Source organism: Corvus cornix, chromosome 1, assembly GCF_000738735.6.
Source record: "Corvus cornix cornix isolate S_Up_H32 chromosome 1, ASM73873v5, whole genome shotgun sequence".
NCBI lineage: Eukaryota > Metazoa > Chordata > Aves > Passeriformes > Corvidae > Corvus > Corvus cornix.
In genome coordinates, this window is record NC_046332.1 from 48,899,375 (window position 1) to 48,922,819 (window position 23,445).

The 23,445-nt window shown below is 38.0% G+C and overlaps 1 protein-coding gene across 1 annotated transcript in view; it reads left to right on the plus strand.

Moving 5' to 3' along the window:
• The first annotated feature begins 17,800 nt into the window (after positions 1–17,800).
• FRY (FRY microtubule binding protein) overlaps positions 17,801–23,445 on the plus strand; it is a 198,884-nt gene continuing 193,239 nt past the window's right edge. The window contains exon 1 of the mRNA XM_010400303.4: positions 17,801–17,977. The gene's annotated coding sequence lies outside the window, so the exon portion shown is untranslated. The remainder of the gene's footprint in view (positions 17,978–23,445) is intronic.

The following is a 23,445-nucleotide window of genomic DNA, read 5'->3' on the forward strand; positions in this document are numbered from 1 at the left end:
TCAGTAGAGTGCTGTGATACTGTGCTGGGTGAAAGTTAATATCAGTATGCTTGAGGATGGCAGGTTACTTTGCTTAGTGGAAATTACAGAAGATTCTGAATAAGTTTGTGTTGTGTGAAATTCAGTGTTGACATATATTAGGCTCTACTTTGTTGACAAAGGGAATAAAATAAAATACATATACATCATTTGGACATCAGAGTAAATATTCCTCTGTGTTGATGGCTTGATAGATAAGTCAGGCCCTGCTATTTTTTCCCTCACCCAACCAGTTGTGAGCAAAGACATGGAGATCTCTGTTTAGTCAAGAAAGAGAGTAGAAATTGAAGTTGGAGATTGGCAGCAATGATAAATAGGCTTTGGAAAATCTTCCATATAAAGCAAGATTGAGAATATTGGCACTTTTCAACTTTTTGCACTTAGAACTATATGCGGAATACTAGCCTTTATGAGGAATGGGAATTGTGCGTTCTGTCTACCCTTTCTGATGAAAGACTTAAGTCTGTGTAATAAAGTAAAAAAATTTCAAGTATTCAAGAACTTCTTTTTAGATGGTGTATCATTAGTTTATGTAATTAACTGATAAAAATATCCGAGCAGTGAGAAGATGCCATTATTTCTACAACAAAAGATTACATGCTTAAATGCAATATATGCATACAATATATAAATTACTTCAGTGTTCTTGAAGTCCTTTCTTCTGTAAATCCTTGCACTTCAAAATGTAAGTAAACGAGGTGGAGCAACTAAAGAGACACTTTCCCAATCCAGAATTGTCTGCTGACGAATTTCTTGCACCTTCTGTCAAACCATCTGCTACAGGCTAATGAACAGACAGTGTGCTGGATTAGAAGTAGCACTTGTATGAGCTATTTTGATAGCTCCTGTGTTCCTTTCAGTGGGAACTCTGTGATTAATGAAGCTTAGAGTTAAATTTTTGAAGGCAGGGGTGGGCAAAGTGTTCTTTCTATGAGCTTCCGCACTGCAGGATGCTATTGACAGAGAGGAGTTACAAACCCACATTGCTGTTTTTGAAGCATATTTCAATGTTTTCTTATAAGCCTTCATTTAGCAAAAAAAGTCTCAGTAACCTGTGTCACATGCCCATGGGAAGTAATGACTGAATTAAGAGGAGTGCAGAGTTGTGCTCCATCTTCATAATTCCAGACACCAAACATCAGTCCATAGTACAAAGCAGATACTAGAGCTGGAGCTACAGCCCAGCTAGAACAAATATCAGCTTCATTTTAGACCTCTGTCTCTGAGGAATCACCACCATGACCTCTTAAAGTTTCTTCCTGCTGTGTCTCTGGGCAAGGTACCACACTGTGTGAGCTGACACTGGCAGGCAGTGCAATAACCACAAATTTGCAGCTAGAACACAAAGAGTAAGTTTATTTCCATTACATCACTAACTGGGGGATCCCCCAGCAATACCCAAGCAAAGGCACACAAGCCAAGATGCAGGCACTGTTAAGTTTTGGTCCAATGCTAGAGAATCACTGGCCTGCAGTTCACACAGGTTTATCAAGGGCTATTCCAGCTTCAAGGTCATTTGAGCGATTTACAGTCCTCCTCACCAGTCTGTGACTTTTTTACACATTCTTTCCTGCACACATACATATTTTTTTCCAGTAGCAGACAAAGATCTTGTGTTTGAAGCTCGCTCTATACAGCCTAGCAGAGAAAGTATTCATTTATTTAATTAATTCCAGCATATGCCCTTTTGAAGTATTCTTAGATATGCTTCACAGATGCATTTGTGAGGGATCCAGTTTTACTTTGTAAGTCAAGTGCTCTTGCATTTGTCAGGATTAAAAAAAGGTTAATGATGCTGTTTGGTCACTCCTTAGTGACTCCTGTGATGACTGTTGAAGTAGGAGCTGCTCATAAACATCAAAGATCCAGTATGACAACAGTAGGTGGAAGTGACTGGCAATACCATCAAAGTTGTCGGCACTCCTGGTGGGTTTCCAGTCTCTAGACCTGCTCTTGATCAAAGCAGAAGCACATCACTGAACACAGGTGGGCTGCCCTAAGGACAAAGGAGCAGCGAACCAAAGGATGTTCTTCCAACAGTGTGGTAGCTGCAGGAGGAACATCCTTTTTGCGTGCTAAAACAAGCAGCTGGACTGAATCTGTGTTGGCCTGTCAAGAGTTCTTGCTGGAATCTTTTGCCAAAATACATTTGCTCTCTATACAATAATATTTGCCTCATCATTACTGGGATTTTTCATGTAGATCAATAATGCATTTTTTTTCTTTTGTTCGATTGTTGTTTTTCATGAAGGATTGGAGAGTGAGCATGCCCTGGCATTCCTCAGCACCACAGGTGCTTCTTTGCTAGCAGAAATTCTGATGGCTTAAAATTTTTGCTAAATCAACTATGACTTGTCAGTGATGCCACTGCAAGAAGATCCACAAAGTGAAAAACCGTCGTGATCGTATTGTAACAGTCTGTGCATTGTGCCCGCGTGCATTGTGTTAATAACCAGTCATTGGAACTAATTGATTTTTTTGCCCAATCTGATATTTAACCCGTTATCTCTGATGTATTTAATGAACTCTTCTCATACAGTAAGTTGTATGTAGATAGTGCACAAACCGAAAAAAGCACTGTGGGCATGACTGATAAATCAATCTATTTCAGTCCGTGTTTTCCGTCCTGGCATAACTTGAGTCATTTCATGTTTCCAGTTTGCCTACTTTCAATAAACTGACCAGCTTAGTTTACATAACTGTCAAAGAGGGCAAAAGTCATTGCAGTTCATTTGTCATTCCTCATCTCCCCTAGCTGTGCATAAATCCATGGAAGTTAAAAGTAGATTTGGGGACTTTCTGTAGTTAATGTTACTGGGTTGTGATCTCCATTTCATCCCTGAAAATGCTCTGACATCTCTGTGTAAATACTTATTTTTATTCTTTTATATGTAGGGATGTCAGTTAAACTCAGAAGCTAGGCATTCTGGTGACCAGCTAGGGCATAATACTGTGTAATGCAATTCTGTAGGAAGTCTTCTTAGTTTTTACCCAAGATAGAGCTAAATGCGCTAAGACTGAGGTGTTAAAATTCCTTTTTTTTTCTCTGTCTCTCTGCCTGTTTATTTACCAGCTTAAATGCTTTAAAGCCATTGTTGTTTCCCAAAGAATATTCAAATTTCTTCAGTATTTGGGGGGCAGGGAAGAGATTTAAGGGTCTGTCTCTTGGTTTTGTTTGTCCCATGAAAGGGTAACTAACTTCACCCATGTGAGATCTGTATCCTCCTCAGCTGACACCTGCAGCATCTCAAGCAGCACTGGACACTTTTCTGTGTGAAACTAAATCAAGACCCTAATGCCATATAAGAGGCATAAAACAGTTACAGTATCCCAGAGCTACAATATCCTAATAGTTTCTGACATACGTCCTCAGAGGACTTTCCTTTGAGGAAAAGTACTAAGGTCAGGAATTTTATGGCATTTGATGCTCTTAATGAGGCAAGGAGCATCATTTAATGAACTTTTAAGGTGTGGGCTGCTGTACTGTAACTCTCTTAAATTTGTCTGTATCCTTGCTGCTGCTGGAAGGAGCAATCCTGCTAAACATCACTGAGTGCATTAAACTTCAATAGCAATTTGGGCTGGGTCCAGTTATCATGACAAGTAATCTTTTAGATCAAAATCATCTTAAGATTTGGAGTGTAGTCATATCTATCTTTGAATATACAGTGTTGCTATTTTAAATTAAGTTTGAACTATTTTATTTTGATTTAATTTCCACTTAATCCTATCAGTCATAACCAGAATGTACTGCATCCAGTAACTGTCTGGCCTTTTCTTTTCTAAAAGATCTGAAAACTCAATTAAGTTTTAATTAGTGTGTATAGTGCAGATTGTGGTGGGTGTGTTTTTAATCTTTTTTTTTTTTTAAGATTGAAGATAAGTCCACTCTAGCTTGCCTTATATGACCTTACATTTCTGAATATCAGCTGTGGAATATTGGTCTACAATTTAAACCAAAAAATCCCAATAGTAAGTCTTCATCATCAGGCTACATATGATTCAGAAAGCCCTGCGGATTTTGCTGCTGGTCAGATGGAAAACTAGATTAAATAGGAAAGTAACCCTTTCCAGCATAGTCTTGTTTGATATTCATCACAGAAGTTTTACTACTTAGACATTATTGAGACTTAGTTGGTGGTCAGAGTGAAAGATAACAAACATAGCATTTTTTAGATAACAATGTCAAAATAGCCAAGTTCGTTCAAGGCAAGGTTTTCAAACAGCAGTTTAGTTTAGTTGCTGTTACTTGAAATAAACGTTTCCTTCTCTAAAGAAGTATATTCCGTATTTTTTTAACAAACTCTTAAGTTTCATGCTAAGCTTAACAATAAGGTCTCATTTGAGGATGCTGATAGTTTTCAGTACTTCCAGTAGAAATTCTTTAGTATTATCATTTCCTGTGGTTAGGCTTTTATTAAAAAATCCTGCTTATTTACAGTTACTTTACCATTATAATTGAATTAGGAAGTTTAATTTGTGTAGGTAGGCTTGTGCATTTCTCCTTTTGGATCAAAGTTAGAACAGGAGTCTAAACGATTCCATGTTCAGGTTCTGAAGCCGTATTGTCTTAGGTTTGTGCAACCTGTTTGCCGAGTGAGCATGGCTGTCTGTGAGACCAGCTCTTCAAAGTCTTGTAGTCACAGCAAATTGTGTTGTGATCTGAGAGTGCTGCGCTTCATTGCTAGGCTTGTAATCCACATTTCTAAATAGTGCAAATTGCATGGTAAGAAATGGCTCATAATGTCACTTGGTGCACATGCTATCTAGTGTATGAATGAGGAGATTGAGTCAAGAGCGAAAGTTTTGCCTTGTGTGTGGTCAGGATTGTGCAGTTCCTTGGCAAACTCTGAGGAGATCACTAAAAATTAGTGACACCGTGTTTGAGCAGGAGTAAGGAAGCTGAAGAGAAGTTTACAGTGTGCATAAGCTGAGCTGAACTGTAAGCGTAATCCCAGGGCCCTCTGTTGCTGGTGGAGCAGCTTCTGCTGTCTGAAAGATGTGCAATGTAGTGGTTTATATTCATACATGGAGCATTATGTATTGTGAATGTGTGCATCACTGGGGCTGGCTCAAAATATGGCGGTGTGGTAACCCTTGTCTCTGATGCATAGGAAAAAGTATTTTAAAAAACCTAACTACATGCATTTTTCAGTGGTATTTTGAGTCTTCCCCCCACATCCAACTCCCCCAGTTTATATACTTGTCATGACACTGTGGTATGGAATATCTCATTAGTCAGTTTGGGTCAGCTGTCCCAGTCATGCTCCCTCCCAGCTTTTCGTGCACCTGCTCACTGGCAGAGTATGGGAAACTGAGAAGTCCTTGACTTAGGGCAAGCACTACTTAGCAACAACCAAAACATCACAGCACTATCAACATTGCTGTACTGAATCCAAATCACAGCGCTGTACCAGCTACTAAGAAGATAATTAACTCCATCTCAGCTGAAACTAAAGGGAGGGTGCCAGCAAGTCAAAGGTAACAAGAAGAGTGTAAGCCCACACTTCCCAAACAAGAAGAGTGGAGCAGTCTTGACAGTATCCAGCATCAGCCAACGAACAGCTACCTTTGCCAGACAGTCTGAAGTCTGAAGTCATGAAGCAACTTCCTTTTAACTGTGGTGAAGATAATGAATGTTTAAGGGAAATATCACACAGTTCATAATTTTAACCATGGATAGTATGGGAACAATATTAAGGACTTACTGGGAAGGGATATGAGCTCTTTGTGTGTGTACCACAGTTTCTGTGCTGGTGATACTGTAGTTAGATTGTTACATATTAGAGACACCTTAAGATTTTTAAATATTATAAAAACTTTAGAAATTGCTGCCAGGATGATAATGAGATGCTCAAAAGCATAATTTTAATCAGTGCTCCCTAGAGACCCCAGCAGAAGTATCACAAGTTGAGCACCTTTGTGAAAAGCCAAGAGTGGGGAAACAAGAAATGTTGGCTGTTCTGCTTTACAGAAGGTGAGGGGAGAAACTTTGCAGCATTAAAGCCTTAAAGACGTTTCTTCTGGATTAATGAGCTACATAAAAAATTTTCATGGTCTGGAGGGGAAAGGAAGCATGATTGTGTGATGGAACAGCTAAAAGAAGGCGAGAATTAACAGGATCAAGAGTGTTGAAAAGGGGCGAAGAAAAAGCTAATTAGACACAAAGAAAGAGAAATGAGAAAGAAAAAGACTACTGAAAGGGACAAAATAGCTGGGCCCAAATGAGCTAGAAAAAGGTGTATTTATATGTGTATATATATATATACACGTTTAATAATGCTGGAAAACATGAAGAATGGGAAAGAAAACTTTGAAATTGTATCGTACCAAGAAGACTGTTAGATATAACAGCAGTTTTAAATTAAAGTACTTGCTGTAAACAAGTAAAATAGGTCTAAAACTGAAGAGTGATCTTAAAATGCATGGGTTTTGGAACCATTTCCAGACCATTTCCCAGTTTGTAAAAGGACCATAGAAGAGGTATTGCATCCAGACTTTAAAATCCATTCTAAATTTTGCTAGTGGCAATTCAAAGCTACATATTTATATTTGGCAGTAAGAGAGGAACTAGCTGGTTCTTGGAAAGTTACTCTTCCAATATTGCTAAGCCAATGAAAATTTATTGATATCTTGGAAGCTGTGTAGCATGATGTAATAAGAGAGACATGTCTATGTTCATGGTGTAATAAGTACAATATTAAGTAATGCAACAGCTAGGTCTAATACTAGTTTACAGATTCACTGATTAAGGCTAGGAAGGGAAGAATAGTGTTGCCATGGTGAAGTCTATACGATAAAGCGCAAGAAGAACAAGCTAGTGAATAATTGATACATGTCTAAGATTAGAAACAATCATTTGCAGCGTGTGCTTTGATATTCATGCATGCTTTTTGCTTTAAAAACCTCAGAGAAACACATTAGCACAGACCGTGACAGATTTTTGCATGAACTAGGTAAAGTACCAGGGGCTTATGTGTGGAAGAACACACAAATACACAGTTACTGCAGTGCTAAGATTGAAAATTCGGGCATAAGCCAAAAAGTTCCAAAATGGAAAGCTGTTAGCGTGGGATATATTTGGCCAGGCTGCATGTATTACTATATTTCATTAACACAGAACAGAAATAAGTAAGAATGTTTATAATAAAATTCAGTAAGATAAGTTGTAACTTTGTGCCTGTGTCCTTTGCCTCTTCTGGGTTTAGTCATATAATTTTTAAAGGTTTAGTTTGGAAGTAATTTAGTAAGATATCCTAGGCCATCCTGAATTAAGGAACAGTAGTTGCAAGTCTTGATAAAGCTTAAAAACAAAGGTTTTCAAAACAGGTAGAAATTTGACTGCTGTTGCAGAGGTATCTGAGTAAAGTAATGAAAAACGTTTTTCTGGGGTAAATGTAGATCTGCTAGAGCAAAGAACTGCAGGCATCATGCCTTTATAAACAGTTTTGCTTAATAAATGTGTCAGTTTTATAAATGTATGATGGAAATCAGTGAACATACACAATAGTTCTAAATGCAGTCCAGCTGCTCTGTAACAAACTTTACGTCTCATAAATTCCCTTTTAGAAATCTCAGTAGCAAGAGCTATTTTTCCTTATTAATTAGCCCCTTAAAATAAATAATATACTTGAAGTTGGCTTGTATAGAACAATCCCGAGGCTGAGGGTGTTGTTTTTTCTGCTTGCAAGCTGAATGAAATTACTTAGGGGGGAGTTTTCTGCTGAAAAATAGACAAACTGGCACTAATGAGTATAAATGAATCAAGACATAAAAGCTGAAAGGAAAAGGAGAGGGTTTGAATTTCTTAAACATAGTATGGATAGAAGATCATCAAGGTACTTGATACATATAAAAGTGATCAGCGTTTTTTTCTCAGCTGGTTTGTAGTATGCCTAAATAGTCTTATTTTCCACAGAACAGTGTATTTAAAGATTGGGGTTTCAGACTAGATTTTTGTTGCCTGTTCCAGAACTGAATCAAGTACATTGGTGTTTTATATATTGAAGGGTTTATACAAACCAGCCATGGTCTGTGAAGAAGAAACTATTCCAAACTTGTATGCTTTTCATACTTGTGTGCGTACTTACCTGCACAATGCTTTAAAAATGGATTTATGCTGAAAAGGAAAGAAGCTTCGTGTCTGAAGCAACGACTCATGCAGATGTAATAATAATACTTTGTGGTGTCCTCTTCAAAAAGATCTTGATGTAGAATGGTTGTGTTTCCTCCTGCATTCTTCCATCAGTTTTATATTTGATATTTGGAAACAGCCTTATTAATAGCAAAAAAAGGGTAGGATTTTCCAGTACCTTGAAGGTCTCGGATATACATGTCATTGGGGAATGTGAACTTGATAAATATACCTTTGAGAACAGACCTGCAAAGGTTACTTTTTGAGAAAAGGGAGAGTGAAAATGAAGTGAAAATTATACAGATCAAAAGCTAATAACTGTAATTATCCTCAAAATTAAAAAGCACTTCTCTTTTAGCATGGCCCCATCATTAATGGGAGACTCTTCAGTGAATGGCAGCTGTTGTCTGGTCCCTGCCTTCCTGTTTGTCCCTTTGAAATGAAAGTCTGAGGGCTGCAAAGGTTCCCCTCCGGATGTTGCAGTCGGCAGTTCCACATGTGCTACACCGAGCCGGGGTCACAGTGTTGGTGGCAGAGGTCACTTTCTGTGACCAGTCCCACCCTGTCTTGTGAGGCACTGCTGAGTGGAGCTGATGTGGGCTGGGTTTTGAGGTCTACTGGTCAGTTAAAATTATGTTGCAAAATTACACACAATGAAGGAAAGCTGTGTGATTCCATAAAAACTACAGACACCATTATTTTCCTTAGTTAGCTTCTTAGAAGTTTCTAAATAACATTTTGAAAAAAATGGTAGCATCGAAATCTGTCTGGTTTTGTGCACAAACTTCCAACAAAGCAAAGGGGGTGTCTTCCTTTTAATAGATGAGTGAAGGGTTAGGCCTGTATTTCTGCTACCTGCTAGGTACTGTTTTTCTATTGGATATTTCCACAGAATTTAGATATTTTTCCCTATACCTTATTTCCCATATAGGTTGCTAAGCATCAATAAATGAATTCTGTAGATGTTACTATCTGTGATTTGAATATATTATCACAGAAGTTGCATGCATTGTTAGTATTCGTTTACATTATTTCTTTATAAGTGGTGCTTCGGTTTGCTTTGGGTTATTTTTCAGAAAAGCAGATAGTACTGAGTATTGCAAATCACGGGTATTCTCAAGTTTCTCTCTCAAAGCTTGAAACTGTGTAGTTTTCCCACCTTTTTTATGATAGAATAGTAGACATTTATCAGAGGCTTCTCTGTCAGAGACTTAACAGATCTGGATCTTCCGAGCATGGTGGAGAAGAAAAACACATTAAGGACTCTGATCACTATTAATACTTTTGAGAAAAGGATGCTTAGTCAAGATACATTAATCTCATTTTGTTAGTGAAAGTTTTGAATAAAATGTTCTCTGCTTTATTCTGAAGCAGTGTTCTGGCAGCGTGATTAATAGCGGTTTATTGTACAACCAAAAAAAGCAATATTGATGGCAAATATAAAGGCGTCCTTACAGATACTTTCTGAATTGTTTAATTTTCCTAAATGAAGCAATTTTAAAAAGAATTCTAGAACTGAATATCTCTTTTTAATTTATCTATTATTTTGGAAATCTTTATGATTCTGATTTCATTTTTGAGATTGCCATCTGCATGACAACTAGAAAGTGCACTCACTCTCACTAAAGGTGTTATTCAGAACACTGATATTATCAAGTCTGGGCACCTGGAGTTTTGGTGGAGTTTTTTGGTTGGTTGGTTTTTTTAATTTTGGTTTTTTTGTGTGTTGGTTTGGTTTTCATTTTTCTTTTTTGTCCTTTTTTTTTCACTTTAAGGATTTTGATAAGTAAGCGGGCTATAAACTGATCGGTATTACAAAGGGATTTACACACTATTTTTGTTAGGCTTTCTTCTTAATTATTCACTCTGAAGGAGTGTACCTTATGTGTAAAGACATAACAGATGGATAAGTCAATTCTAAATCAAGGGAAGTCCTTGCTTGGTTGTTATTTAGATTTATTATTCAATTTCTACCTTTTTATATCTAAATTGCTGAAGAGTTACTTGAGATGGAAAAAGGAAAAAGTAATGCTGTACTAAAGAATTTGCATATTAGTTAGATAAAGGAAATTTAAACTAAATTAAAGAGATGGCTAATTTTATGACATGAAGAGAAAGTACTGGCTGAAGTGGGTGTTTTGTTTCTTTTCTTAAGCTACTTAGCTGCTGACAAAATATTTGCAGATCATGAAAGGGTCTCTGTAAAATAGGTTTCTGTTCTACCCTTTTTGGTACCCATCTTTCAAATTGTTCTTCATGCTTGTGCCTCCAAGTAAAGCTGGAAAAGTTCGGGTCTTAATCTTGTTCAGGATGTTGTACAGACTGCGTAAGAGTTTCATCCAGAGTTTACTTACTGAAAACTGCGTGACCCATTGTCTGGGTCACTGAAGTTGTTTCCATATCTGATTAATCAAAACAGAGTGGGGAGGAAGATCAGAAAAAGGACAGTTATTTAATGAAATGCCATTTTAGAGATTGAATTTAATTAAAACTAGCAAAACAAAAGTAGCCATTCCTATCTGAATACTATTGCTCCCAGCCACATCACAGAAGTAAAATAAATATCAGATTTTTGTCTCCAATTAAAAATCTGAGGTTTTTATAAGAGGATTATTTTTCATATTTTTGTTCAAATGGACCTTCACTCTTGCTGTAGTCACCAAACCAACGCCTGATGCACCATTAGAGATGCTTGCAGTAGGAAGCCTTTTGGTCACATGTAGAAAATTCCTTACCTTTTGAGCAATTAAGTGTTTTCTTTTTATTACTTTGAGTCCCAATGAGGCCAGGGTTATGTGATCACTTTCACCAGGAGGAAATCAGGCCTGATGCTGGAAAACCAGATCCCTTCATCCTGCATTCTTCTCTGTGCCTCTAGCTCTCTTCTGTTTGCTGTGCTCAAGTTTTCCCAGTGAAAGTTAATGTGAAGTAGAGGGAGAGTTGGGGTTTTTTGTTTGTCGTTTGTTTAACCCTCTTAGACGTTAGGACCCTTTTAGAATACTGTCTCATTCGGTGCTTTTCACTTCTGAAATCCTTGACAAATGCAAGTTATTCAGGACTGACAGGCAGTTTTGAGGTGAAATGTATCTGGAAGTGTTGGGTTATGAAATGTTCTCTTATAGTCATGAGAGTTTAAAACTAGAATGGGATGGCATTTATTGATGCTAACTCTCAAAGTATTTATCAATGTTGAGCTCTTCCAAGAGCTGGCTTGGAGCTGGCAGTGACCACAGTGGGGGACAATAATCCGTGTTCTGCCACCCTGCTGGCAATCAAGGTTGATCCTAGACTTCTCTTAGCAGTTTTTCATAGTTGAGGTGTTTATTTTTTATCACTCTTTTTTTCTACCAGTGAATTAATTAAATGTCTTTAAGACCACAGAATGTTTAGCAAACTGCCTTTGCTAATAGTAATCAGTATACAGTCTATCAGTAAGGTGAACATTTTGTCTCAAATTAGGTGAATGTTAAAGAAACACATGACCTTACGTATGAGTGGTAAGGAACAGTCTGCCAAGTTGAGCTCTAGAGACTGTAATAACACATCAGAGAATAGTGCATTCCTGCTGGTGTGGTTATCAATCTGTTTCACAGCATGAATGATGTATCTCAACTCTTCATTTAGTGTATTTACTAAATGAGTAGTTAATACTAAATAAGCATTTACTTACAGTGTGAATAAATAAGCATTTACTCCTGTGTGAGAGACTGGTGTGTTGGGGTGAGAGGTGAAGGATAAATGAAGAGCAGTACCAGTTGTCTGTGAAAGCATGAGGAGAAAGCTCGCACACTGGAGCTGCCTGTACAGTGTGAGCTGGACCAGCAGAAATGCTCACACTGCCTTTCTGAGCTTTTTGCACCAATTCAGAGCTGCAAGCTGCTTGGGCCTGGCCAGGCCAAACCAAACACTTAGAAGAGCAGTTGCTGGATGGATGAGGACAGCTGATAGAGCTCTGCTGCTTCCAGGCCCTAGACCAAAGGCTTTACGTTGTGCAGCACAGCAGCAGCTTCTCTGAAGGAAGCACGGATGTTCCTGGTGTGGCATTGCACTCTATGGGCTGGCTGAGTGCATCCCCACCGCTCAGGAGGTGTGCTTCTCCCCTCTGCATTAAATACTTCAAAAAATTAAAAATGTTAAGTTCTATATGAATATAAGTGGTCAACATCCCCAGCTAAGCTTATTCTTTCTGTGATATATAATCAGTTTCTGGCGAGGTAGAGAAAGACTTTGAAATTGTAGAGGGTGGGAAAATCATTAACTGGAACAATTTTTTGTTGAACAGTGGAGCGATACATGGCCAAATAGTTTTGGGTAGTTTTGGGGGGTTTTTTATCTGGGGGTTTTTCATACACTAATGTTTGAAGTACTGGTTTCATTGATTCTTTCACAGAATGTTTACATATAAATCTTCAAAATAATGTATTTTATCTTGTAATTATGCCTATTGTTAACCAGCACAAACTTAGTAAATTAAATTAATAGTTAAATTTCTTCCTAAAATTGTCACAGTATCTTTAATGTTTGCCTTAACTTTTTTTTTTTTCAATTTAACATCTTGACACAAAGGTACTAATACTGAACCTTTCTCTGTAAGTATTCAACATACTCAGCTATTTAACCAGGAACATTTTTAACAGAATTTTAGTGCAAGTGAAGATTGTTTCAACGTTCAGTGGAAAGGGAAGATTAGTGCAAGAATGGCAAGGTATTTACATGATCTTTTGCAGGGATTAACATGTTCTTTGCATGAACTATTTCTCTAAAGAATTATTATCATATTGTGATCTCAGCACTAATTACCACTCTGAGTAAGAAATAGTCTAGCTGCTTTTGATTCATTCTTCCATGTTGTTTGTTGCCTTCTTTTCTAGAAAGTTATATTTCTCATGAAGAAAAGTGAAATTTCCCTTTGCGCTTCCCATTCCTGCCTCTCTTTTTCTTTTTTTCTCCTCCACATTTAGTTGTAAAGTGTGACTGGTGCAGTTGCTGTTTTGGACCCCACCCTTGGGGTTGCTACGCAGAGGAATGACGGTGTTGCGTAAGTAACCTGTTGCTGAACAGGCTACTGCAGCCCTAGTCAGCCACCTAATGACAGCCAAGTCCTAAAGGAAATAACTCCTACCATTTACTGTTTGGATCCAGACCTTTTAAATATGGAAAAAATGAAGCGTTGAATTTGTCTTAACAGATAAAGAGAAGGAAACCTACTGACAGAAACTAGTATAAAGCGAGAATATAAATTCCTGAAAATAACTGGCAGAATAGTAACTCCTGAAAATGGAAAATGAAAGTGCTCTATTGGTTTTTTTCAGTTTTGATGTTTGGGGATGTGGATTCAGTTTGGGTCCACCTCTGGCTTCTTGGACTCGTTAGTCAGTGACCTCAAATGAACTGCATCGATTTCATGAGGTAGTTTATAGTTTGTTCTCTGCAATAAATATCTGACTCTAGTAATTCAGATCTTGACATTCCAAATCAAACTGATTTCTCCATCCCAGTTAAGTGGTATAATGTAAATTACCCAAAGTAGAAGCATGCATGTAAATATTTGAAATAGGGTAGTAATACTTTCTGACAAATAGTACTACAGATTTGTTTGGTTAAAAGTTTGTATGAGTTTCTGCATGTTCTGGAGATTGTTATCAAATGGATCATTGTTTATTAGCACCATCTTAAAGTTGATAAACATCAAAATATTAGGAGATAATCATGTGAAACTGCACGTGGGAAAGAAGAGAAGCAGAAAGCAGAGCCTGGGAGGGTAGTGAGACAGTAGGTATGAATTTCAGGTGAGCAGACAGGATGCTCTGAAAACAAAACTAAGGAGATACAAAACTGTAGAGAGGTTAAAGGTGCGAAGTTAAGAGGCAGTGAAAGGAGCAGGTTTGCAATCGCTGATGACATTTTTGAGACTAAATTTTTCCCTGGCATTAAGATCAGCCAAGAAAAGCTCTTTTGTTGTTTTTTTGGGTTCTGGCCAGTGTTGGCTTAGCCATAGGGAGATAATGTAGGCAGTTACTCAACTGCTCAACTGGCGGAAGCAGACAGACAGCTCTGTGACATCTCCTTGTGTCCTGCCTCTCCTTTGCTTGTTGCTTTTCGTGAGTGGTGGTTCACGGACTCTGAGATGGCCGGGCAGCAGGTCTTTGCCTCATGCTGCACAGGCAGGCATAGGCTGCTGTCCCCTGTTCTCACATGCTGAGGGGCCAGAAAGGACAAGGCAGCCCCGATAACCACCCTGGGTGGTTTTTCTCAGAAGCAGCCCCTACCACCCTTACCTCCCCCCGCACCATGAGAGCACACCCGCTTCTCCATCTCAGCCCTCCTGCTTCCTCCTCCCTCTTCCTCTCTACTCCCCACTGCAACTTCACATCTGCCTTTGCAAAGCTCTGAGCCGGCTTTGCGAAGCAGCTGCTGGGCTTGCTGGGCTAAGGGCCTTTGCTTCTTGAAATTGCACCATCTGGCTGTGCACAGTGTATGGAGTTTATATTTAGATCACCTTGTATCTGGCATCTGGACTTTATTTCTGTGTGCTTGATGAGACCTGGTTGGAGCACTTTCTGTTGTGGATAATATTCTGCATAATGTGTGCATTGTTAGTTCTCAGTAGCCACAGTGAATAATGTTCCATAAAAAGAGTTGCTCTTTCTGTAGAGCTGTGAGAACTGCATGCAAGGTGCCATTTATTATTGGTGTTTGTCAGAAATATCAGACACAGACAGGACTGGTAAAAAACATGTTTCCCTTGAAATTAGATCAATTATAAATATCTGCAGAGATGGGCTAGCGCATGACAGATCCAGCAGTACTGAGTAATCTGATATTAAACTATGTCGTTGTATATAGCTGAAGATTTTATGCATAGGGCTGGGTTGCACAGTAGGTTTCTGTTTGCTTTTCAGGTATGTTTTTCTGTAAAGGAATCTTTGTCATAGCTTTGGGACCCAGCAAATGACTTTATTAGGTGAGTGCACAAAGTACCATGCTGCCTGAAGGCCAACAGAGGGTGCTGGAGTGATGCAGCTCTTACCTACACTCGTTTTTGTTGGTTTCTGGAGAACAATGTGCATTTTGACAAACCTCTTATTTGGGATGTCTTACTGTACAGCTATGAAGTTACTGCATTTTTTGTACATTTAATGTCATAATTTTGATACTTCTAAAGATTATTGTAAGTTATGAAGATTATTTCAGAAGTGCATATTAGAAATACTAGCAATAATATTTACAAGAAAAATGTGCACCTACTTAGGGCTCTTTAAAACTTTATTTACTTCTAAAAAAGATACAAACAAAAATTCTCCTTTTTCAGAAGAAAAAGTTGGGCGCAGTGGAAGTATAATTTCTGTGACTTATGTATACATGTTATTGTATATCTATTATATAATGGGGCTGATGTAGCAAACCACATCTATGAAAGTCATGGTTTGGTGTAAATAATACCTAGGTAGAAATAGCATACTTACAATGGAATTGTTCAAGGGGGGTGAATAAAAAGTTAGATAGCATATGACAAATCATTGGGCAACACTTCACAGTTAAACTAATTATTTCCATACTGTACTTTTTTTCAGGTTCCTCATTTTTATTCTTGTCCAGGGTCTGGTTTTCCTCACTTTGTAGAGGGGACTATGCCCTTTGTATATGGGACTGAAAAGGTGGTGTGTCTGCAAAGGGTTGTAATGTTTGGCTTGAGACTGCTTGCTTCAGGTTGTCCCTGCTCTTTGAAGTAATGTCCATGAAAGTCAGTATTTACACTGTATTACACAGAGTCTGGTATGGAAAGCACTCCCTCCCTCTCCTCCTGACTATCCTCCTCCCCCTAGAGCAAAGGATAATGGCTTCAGGTTACTAGAGACTGAGAAGTGCAATTGGTCACAGGGATATGCAAAAGTAGGTGATTACTTCTAACATGCAGTCTCCCCTTGCTGCACAGAAGTGATGTATGATGCCTAAATATGCTGTCTTGTACTGGTGATGATAACCTGAAGTATTCCATGTAATTGGGATTTCCTTTCATGAGTTTAAAACTTGATAACCAATTTTTGTCCAAAAATCTTGTATGTCTCTAGCAGCCTCTCACAGACATTAGCAGACTTCTCAGCAGGGAGATGAAAATAGGGTGGTTTCAGTAACCTATCAGATCTACCATCTGTCGTTTCTTGTATTATAAAACCAATAAGCATCTAAACAGTGGAGCCTTATCTTTAAAATGCATCTGGAGTATAACATAAGAAAAAATACCCAAATTTGCAGAAATTTTGAAGGAGCAGATCTGATCTGTTACTGCCCTGTCTGTCTCAGTGACTTTACTCAAATGCCACAGTTTGATACTCTCTTAACATTCAGGAAACCTGAATTCTTGAATAAACATGCTAGAAGAGGATTATCCAGACTTAGAGTAGTGCTACTTTAAGTGTGGACAGAAGTACTATTGTATTTTTATAGACATCAGCTGCAAAGGGCTATCCAGAAGGATAAAGGCACCGAAATCAAGATGTGTAAGTCCTTAAATAATGCATGCTGAAGTGGCAAGGGTGGTTCCCATTGTCACAGGAAGGCTGGGGAGAGGAGACAGGTTGTAAAACACCCTCTTACGAGATAGGCAACTACTCAGTATCATTTGTTAATATCAGCTCAGTAGATCTTTTAATTACATGCCCTGTCAAACATCTCGTGGAGCTGAACAAGTCGAGGTGGAGATGGACTGTCCTATTTTCTGCCATGGATGTGGAGTATTCAGGTGGAGATACACTGTTCAAGAGGCTGCTCCAACAGCACTGTGGTTGTCCAGACAGGCATGTCTCTGTCCTTGGAGGTATTCAATGCTTTGGTTGGACAAGGCCCTGAGTTAACTGCACTTCATGTTCACGTTAGCAAACAAGGTGTCTTACTCATGTCACAGGTCTATGTAGCATCATCGCTCCTTGAGCTCACAGGGGATATTCAAACTGCCCTCACAGTAACAAGATGCAACTTGGATTTGATAATTCAACATTATGGGCCTCTGGGCATACCCATCATGGGTTGGTGCTCTCCCTCCAAAGTGCAGTATCTGCATCTGCTGCTGGTGGCTTTGCAGGTGGTAGTCTCAGCTTCAGAACCTTTTGGCAGCCAGATGCCTGTATTTGCACCAAATAGGGATATAATATTTCCTGTTCTAATAGGGACTTGCAGTTATACCCAAATAGATACGAAAGCAGATTCCTACTTTCATCACTTTTTTTTTCCCATAGGCACCATTCTGTTTACTTCCGCTTAAGAAATTACAGCATAACTCAGTCTTTGCTGTTGCTTATAGCTTCTGACCAAAAATCTGTAAAAAAAGAGTCTAGTTTATAGTTCATATTTTCAGTGTAAAGACATGTTGTAATTTAAAAAATTTATGACATTTATATATAAATTTTTCTCACTTGTTTTATGTCTCTATCCCAGAACATGAACTCCTGGTAAGAAAGCGTGCAATAATTCTTTTAATGGCATCTGTTATGAAATGTTTGGTAGATTAATACCAATTTTAACATCATGTTTTAAGACTTGTGTTTCTTTTAAATCTTTTGTTTAATCTGGGAGCAGTAATATATCACAATGTCCAGGTGACTGAGGGTTGGCTGTTATTTTTCCTAGGTAGTTGTGATGGCTCACAAAGCAAAACAGTGATCTCCAGGAAGCAAGCAAGATAGCATCCAGACTGCTTGCAGTTAACCCATCTCTGCCTGAACTAGAAAACTATTTATGAAAATTACATTGCAGAATTAAAGCATTAAGAAAGATCACTGCTGGAAACTGTTGCTTCAGGGAAAGGTAAGACTTTGCATTAACTATCCAGTCATTATGGATTTACATGAGATTTTTCTGGTAAGACTGATAATAAATTCTATGTATTAATGCATTTCTTTATTGAATAGATTTGGCAACTGTTATAATATTTTTAGTAAATAGTTAAAAGTCTTTTGCATAGGTGAATAATATAAAACATGCAGATTGGTATTTGGAAAGTCATGTATATGTGGTTCTTACTGAAAAAGATTGTGAGCATAAATTTGAATATTTGGCAATGACAAGTTTTGGGTTCTTATGGCCTGACTTTAAATATGAATTACAACGCTAAATTAAGACTATCACATGTGACATGAGACTGTGCATACTTAACTGTAGATGTTTGTGGATTCTTTGTCTTAATGTTATGGAAAGCTGGCAAGCCATTACCAGGAGCTGAAGAACTTGTGGGCTTTTACTAAGCTGATCCAGTGCAAGTGTTTAGTTAAAGCCTTCCTGGGGCTGAAATTCCTTATAGAAACGAGTTGGCTATATTTGGCTTTTTAAATGCTGATATGTTGCTTGAAAACAGATGAACAAGCATTTTGCATGTGTACTAATGAAAGGATATAAAACAGCTGCAATTGCTACCATTTATATATCAAGGGGAGATATATAAGGAGCCAGGGGAAAATATACAGCAACATGAGTACATCAGTGTCCTCTTGAACAAAACAAGCCTTTCTTTTCTGACTAGAAAGAAGGTTGTATTGGTTTTAAACTACTGTTACGCTGTATTTAGTCCTTCTGTCATAAATATAAGATTTCTTGGAGACAATTACTTTTGCTGTGTAATCGGCTATAAACCACATCAGATTATATTGTTTGCAGAATTTCTCCTGAAGTGCTGGCATCTATAGAGCTTCCAATTTTTCTCCAGTGGGGAGTGAAACATTTTCTTTTGCTTTTAAAGAGCAGTACTATAAAGATTCTTGACAGAGTCACAGCCTTTTCAATCCGAATAGTTATGTTATTTTCTTTGCTGATTGTTAAATACAGCTATTTCTGTTTCAGCTTTTCTAGATTTTTGGATGATGGTTTTCAGTACACTGGGCCAATTATTATACAGACATTTATTATTTGGTGCTTTTTTAATTTCAATGTAGTGTGGTTTTTATCCAAGACAGTGCAGATCAAAACAAGTAAAAGGATGCATTTATGCTGTGGAGCACAGAGATCTGTGAATGTGTGATATGTGTTCTGGACCTTTACGATCACTGTGAAGATGGTGATTTTCATTGCCTAGGGATAAGCTGTTCTGTACACCAGAGATGTGTATCTTACAGCTGACGTGAAAAGGGCTCCATTTGGCCTAGTCCGTAAGTTCACTTTGGCTTGAGGTAGGGCTCTAGGACATATCTCCACAGCAGCATATCCAGTTCCAGCCTGGTGCAGCGCTGGAATATGCAGAAATTCCCGTGACAGGCACTGAAGGGTGTAAGGGAGACGTGTGCCCCTTATAGAGCAGTGCAGCCCCAGGAGTCCAGAGCACGTTCTCCAGTGCTACAGACATGAGACTGAGCACGTCTCATTGCACCATGTGAGCCAGGAGGGAATGCCTGATCACTCTGCTCTGGAAAAGTACAACTATGGGAATAACAGGCTGTAAGCAGGGAAATGCGGGAGCTGTTTCCTAGACTACCTTGCAACAGTAATTGTAGGACGTACTATGTCCAGGTTTAAGCAAGCTCTGCAAATACGAGATCTGACCGCTTCTGGATTAGCTTGCCTGTTTTACTGTGCCTTCAAAGACCTGATTATATTAATGTTTCTCCTTCATGAAGCAGTTTGAGAAGATACAACCTCTCAGCCGTTAAGCTAATGACTTCTGAGTGGAAATGGTATCTCATGGCAGCAGGCTTCCCACTCCAATGAATACAAATTTGGCATATTAGCAGGTGTTTTGTAAGTGTCCTTGAAGTCAGAGATGGAACTATGTGAATATGCAAACCTATTTATGGGCTTTTATTTTCTAAAGGGAGATGAGACCAAATGACATAATGAGCTATTGTGAAATCTCTTTTACAGTTTAGAAAAAATCCCAGGGAACAGAGGGGCTGATTTAGTTCCATTTAACTAGAGCACTGTTGTTTTTTAATTACACTGGTTGCATGTCAGAAAAATTAGCAGTACTGAAGTCTGATGAATGTGTGATCTATCATCTTTACATAGATATCACAGGTTTTTGATGATGACAGTGCTGGCCGCAACTAGAGAGTGCTAGAGAGAGGGGAGATTATATCTGTTGCTACTCATAAATACAACTGCCTTGTTTTCCCTTATTTATTTTAATACGTCACTGTAAATTTATGCTATTTGTTTTATTTGATCTGATGATATTTTAATAGTATATTTGTCCAGCTGTATATTGAACTCAATTAATTCTGTGCCTTTGGCTTTTAGAAGTAACAAATGAAAACTGTGTATTTAGACCCAGCAAGGCATGTGACAAGCTATCTGGCAGTAATCTAGGAATGCAATTAATCGTGTTTAATTATGCACTTTATTTGCTAGGCTAGAGTTTTAGAATTTTGCAAGGTGAAGACCCCACAGGACATAAAAATTCAACCATTTTATTTTGTTTTACTACCTTGACTTCATTTATCAGAGTTTGAAAAACTCCATCATTTCTTCACTCAGTTAATTGTGAAGCCTGTGTTACCTAGGAAGGTCCTGGTTTTTACTTAAGTTCTGATAGCAAGCGTTGGTTTACTGAGTGTCCAAGAAAAGTGCAGGTCCCAGCAGCTGTAGGTTCTGGAAGTTTTTCTCCATTTTGATTTCCTTTCTTGGAAGGCCTGGCTCTGTGGAAGGTCCAGTTCTGTAACTGCCTAAACTATGTACATCTATACATGGATTATAGTACTTCACAAACTGGAGAATGAGGTATTTAAACAAATCTGACTGATACAGGAAAAAGAAATGAGAGCTAAGTGTCCAAGAATTGAGATGGAACACAGAGCAAGAAAAAAAACCCCAGAGAATGAAGAACTAAAAATAGATTTGTTTTGTTATTTTTAGGAATTCCTGCTGGTTGCATAGAAATCACTGAACTTAAAAGGTCATGCTACCAACGCTCAGTACCTTTCAAGCATTCATTTTAATCTAGTGCAGAGATCCAAATGAAGACTGACACTTGGAATTTGAGGGAGGCAATATAATTTTTTCCTAATTAAATATATCAGTGTTCTAGCTTGAAATCTGTTCTGGGAAACAGATCAGCATCATGCATCATGTTGAAGCCAACAGTATTGATACTGAATTTAATCAGGTTCTATTTTAGAGCTGATAAGCATTACTTAATACTGCCTAAGAGTGGATTTTGGTTTTCCTTTCATGTTACGGAATTGTAATAGTTCAGGAAAGGAGTTTGTCAATAATATTTCCAGAAGAATTCTTAAGAATCTCCATAGCTGTTAGATGTGTGGGTGCTTAAGTAATTCAGTTTTTGCTTTACCTTTTTGGTTTCTTAAAAATGGGGGTGGGTGGGGGAGGGAAATAAATAAAAGAAAATATTTTTCATTAAGAGTGTGCCTAGCACAAAAGGTATCACAAAATAGGCAGTAATTCTTATTACAACAGCAAATACTCAAAAAAACCCAAAAACAAAAAAAACCCCACAAGATGAGCAACAAAATCACAGACCGTATGCTGTTATTTCCGAAGTAAATATTTTACCAAATAGGTTTTTGATACAAGGAACAAGATGTGCAAGGAACAGGATGTGATACATATCCAGTACAACATTTTAAACACATTTTAAACATCCTGGCTTTTCCCTTGGTTATATTTAGATAAAGCTTAAATGGTTCCACTCAATGTTGTTTTGCTTTGATTAAACCAGACAACATTTTACCCATGTAGGTGGCTTATTTGGGGGCTTTTTTAAGTATAAGCAATTTTTTCTCATACATATAGTAGAATAAGAAAGAGGCTTTCATCCTCCCATTTCCCCCTACAGAGAGATGAGCCAGAAAGTCCAAAGGTACAGATATACCACTTTTTCTTTCAGTGCTGATGTGCTATTTTGGAATATGTACTGACCTACTTTCTGTGTTTCCAGAAAGTGAGCTGAAAAATTTTAGCTTAGGCTGCAGACTTGGATTTATTTTTCAGTTTATTTTTGTTCATACTTTAACACAGATATGCACACACACACACACAGGCTAATGTGGGGGTTGATATACAATAGCAAATCAAGATTGCCAGTTTTGGTACAGTTTCAAGCTAATAGCAGCAGAAATCTACTGCTAGACACCCTCCTTAAAGGGATTTGACAGGAGGCTATTTCCAATCTAGTGGTGCCATTATTTAGAGTTACATCATAAGACAGAAAGTTTTCAGTTCCCAACTTTGAATAAATTTGATACCTAAATAGAATCATCCAAGATTGCAGTGAAAATTGCTGTAAGAATCTCGTTATTATATTTTTTACAGTTTCTTCACCATTGTCTTAGACAGTGGAAGATAAAACCCCTTTGAATCGTTTGCTTTGACTCCATGCATCTCTTTATACAGCACTCTGACCATCAAAGAAAGTTCAGCCCATTAGTTTGCCATTCCCAATTAAAATAATGACACATAAAGCTTTGGAATTGTATGAACAAATTAGGAGAAAACAAGTAATGAGAGATGAAGCCCTGCTCCTGCCCTCTGCTTAGGGCAGAAAAAATTTATCAGTCTTGGCAACTCTGTTCTCACATCTTAGCTCTCCCCAGCAGAATAGCTCTGCTGGTGGAAGAAAATCCTTTTTAGTGTATTGTACTTCACTCACAATTACTGTAGTGCAGAAGGTCTTGGTGTGGCATTCCTCTCATCTAACTTGTGTGAGAATTCAAAGGGTAAACATCTGTATGTCTCAGTAAAAAGCTGCAGTTAAGGAGAAAATACAATTTCCCCTCTCCTCAGACAGAGGAGGTGAATTCTGCCTTGCAGAAGTACATCTCTATCTCTCTGTTAACTACAGATGGAGTTTAGACTTTGGCAACTTAATCTTTGAATGTGTGCAGCTGGGTGAGGGAAATGCAGTCTCTTTTCTTTGTATATACCACAGTATCCTGATGTTCTGCAGGGAAAGGCAAGACAGTGTAAGTGAGGCCTCAAAATATCATGAGTGGTCGGTCTGAATCATCCTATGACTGACAGGCATCTTACTTCTCTGGAAAGTATTACGGTCTGCTTAAGCTAGCTGTGGATATGTTGTACTTTTCTGAGAAATTTGAATTGCTACTTCTCTTTTTTAAAATTTACATTCTATACCTTAAAGACTATATACGTCTAAAAAACCTGTCTCTCAAATCTTCATCTATAGTTGATAATTGAGATGAGTTTTAGCTCTATGGGAGAGTTAAGAATTCTTCAGTTTCAAAGCTTTTTAGTATTTTTTTAAACATTTGGATGATGTAAAATTTTCACTTGGTAAGTATCCTCATCAGTTCTACTATTTTGCAGAGTGT